The 2,718-nt window shown below is 46.6% G+C and overlaps 1 pseudogene; it reads right to left on the bottom strand.

Annotated features, from left to right (window-relative positions):
• LOC145472538 (small subunit ribosomal RNA) lies at positions 1–1,093 on the bottom strand (annotated as a pseudogene; the record flags this gene model as incomplete).
• Between the last annotated feature and the right edge of the window lie 1,625 nt (positions 1,094–2,718).

Raw genomic sequence — 2,718 nt, 5'->3', positions numbered from 1 at the left:
TGGTTTCCCATAAGGTGCCAAAGGGGTCATCCAATAACACCCTCTGATCCCTAGTTGGCATCGTTTATGGTTAGAACTAGGACGGTATCTGATCGTCTTCGATCCTCTAACTTTCGTTCTTGATTAATGAAAACATTCTTGGCAAATGCTTTCGCAGTAGTTCGTCTTTCGTAAATCCAAGAATTTCACCTCTGACAACGAAATACGAATGCCCCCAACTGTCTCTCTTAATCATTACTTCAGTTCCAGAAACCAACAAAATAGAACCAAAGTCCTATTCCATTATTCCATGCTTATGTATTCAAGCGCTGGCTTGCTTTGAACACTCTAATTTTTTCAAAGTAAACGTCGCAGATCCTATGCACACTCAGTTAAGAGCACACACAGTCTTTGCGAGGAAGAACAGCGCGGCCAGTAACATACCTTGCGGCAGACCGGCCGAGCCATCCCGAAATCCAACTACGAGCTTTTTAACTGCAACAACTTTAATATACGCTATTGGAGCTGGAATTACCGCGGCTGCTGGCACCAGACTTGCCCTCCAATGGATCCTCGTTAAAGGATTTAAGTTGTACTCATTCCAATTACAAGACTTGGAAAAGCCCTGTATTGTTATTTCTTGTCACTACCTCCCTGAGTCAGGATTGGGTAATTTGCGCGCCTGCTGCCTTCCTTGGATGTGGTAGCCGTTTCTCAGGCTCCCTCTCCGGAATCGAACCCTAATTCTCCGTCACCCGTTGCAACCATGGTAAGCCACTACCTTACCATCGACAGTTGATAGGGCAGAAATTTGAATGAAACATCGCCAGCTCAAGGCCGTGCGATTCGATCAGTTACTATGAATCACCAAAGAACCGGGCAGAACCCGCATTGGTTTTTAATCTAATAAATACATCCCTTCCAGAAGTCGGGACTTTTCGCATGTATTAGCTCTAGAATTACTACGGTTATCCAAGTAGTAATGGTACAATCAAATAAACGATAACTGATTTAATGAGCCATTCGCAGTTTCACAGTACAAGTGCTTATACTTAGACATGCATGGCTTAATCTTTGAGACAAGCATATGACTACTGGCAGGATCAACCAGGTAGCTATCCCTCAGGGAACCCGGCGGGAACCCTTTTGCGTCTGCTTCCTTTGAAAGGAGGCTGGCATTCCACCGTCAAGCTGCACTGGGAATCCTCCCGGCCATGGAAGACGCACGAGGCGTTCGACCCTGTCCGAGGGAAACCCGTTCTCTCTTTGCCACGTCTTTCCACTGCTTCACCCTAGTAAGCTTCCGGCATACCAGTGAGACAGCCAAGTCCACGGAATGCCGACAAGATACATTGGGGAAGAATGATTCTTCCGAATCTAAGCCGCTATTCTTGGCCAAAGGCCATCAGGTACAACATCCATCCGTTCTCTCGTTGTCCACACCGAGACAACTTGGCTACAAGTTCAGTCATTTCATGCTACCGACCGAGCAAGTTTAGTCGACTTTGCTCCTTTTTCCTCCAAATACCCTCCTTTCGTACCCGAGAACACATTACCGAGCAGGGCTTACTGTTACGGACCGATACAGCTCAATTGCTCTTTCGGTCTTTCCCGATGCCTGCCCTACATTATAACCCGAAACCGTCTATTCCCCCAACCAAGTTTAGACACTTAGAAAAATTTCGAAAATTTCGATTTTTCAAAACTGCTCCAAAGCGCTCCCCATGGCATTCCAAACATGCGTCACCATGTCAGAGTTACGAAAACGAAGAGATTTCCACGAAGATGACCGATGATTGCCGAAATTTTCTGACGAAAACCCGAAGCTCAAAGACCACACCCTAAAGAGCGCAAAATTGGGATTTTACACTTTTTCAAAACTTTTTGCAGGAAACTATTGGCCAGCTCGAGTCACGTGCAGGCGCTAAGTTTGGCGCTGTCACATCATCGTTAAGGGGGTGTTCTACACTATCTTAAAACTGGGCGTCGGTCCCCCTATTCTATAAGCACCCTTAAGGTTTTCACCATTTTCAAAACTTTTTGCGGGAAACGATTGGCCAGCTCGAATTGCGTGCAGGCGCCAAGTTTCGCGCTGTCACATCATCGTTAAGGGGGGTGAGCTACACTATCTTAAAACTGGGCGTCGGTCCCCCTATTCTATAAGCACCCTTAAGATTTTCACCATTTTCAAAACTTTTTGCGGGAAACAATTGGCCAGCTCGAGTTACGTGCAGGCACCAAGTTTGGCGCTGTCACATCATCGTTAAGGGGGTGTTCTACACTATCTTAAAACTGGGCGTCGGTCCCCCTATTCTATAAGCACCCTTAAGGTTTTCACCATTTTCAAAACTTTTTGCGGGAAACGATTGGCCAGCTCGAGTTACGTGCAGGCGCCAAGTTTCGCGCTGTCACATCATCGTTAAGGGGGGTGAGCTACACTATCTTAAAACTGGGCGTCGGTCCCCTATTCTATAAGCACCCTTAAGATTTTCACCATTTTCAAAACTTTTTGCGGGAAACAATTGGCCAGCTCGAGTTACGTGCAGGCACCAAGTTTGGCGCTGTCACATCATCGTTAAGGGGGGTGTGCTACACTATCTTAAAACTGGGCGTCGGTCCCCCTATTCTATAAGCACCCTTAAGATTTTCACCATTTTCAAAACTTTTTGCGGGAAACGATTGGCCAGCTCGAGTTACGTGCAGGCGCAAGATTTGGCGCTGTCACATCATCGTTAAGGG

The sequence above is a fragment of the Orbicella franksi genome, unplaced genomic scaffold, assembly GCF_964199315.1.
Source record: "Orbicella franksi unplaced genomic scaffold, jaOrbFran1.1 SCAFFOLD_601, whole genome shotgun sequence".
Lineage (NCBI taxonomy): Eukaryota > Metazoa > Cnidaria > Anthozoa > Scleractinia > Merulinidae > Orbicella > Orbicella franksi.
Note: the sequence above shows the minus strand (reverse complement) of the source record. Positions and strands in the feature narration are given on the sequence as shown.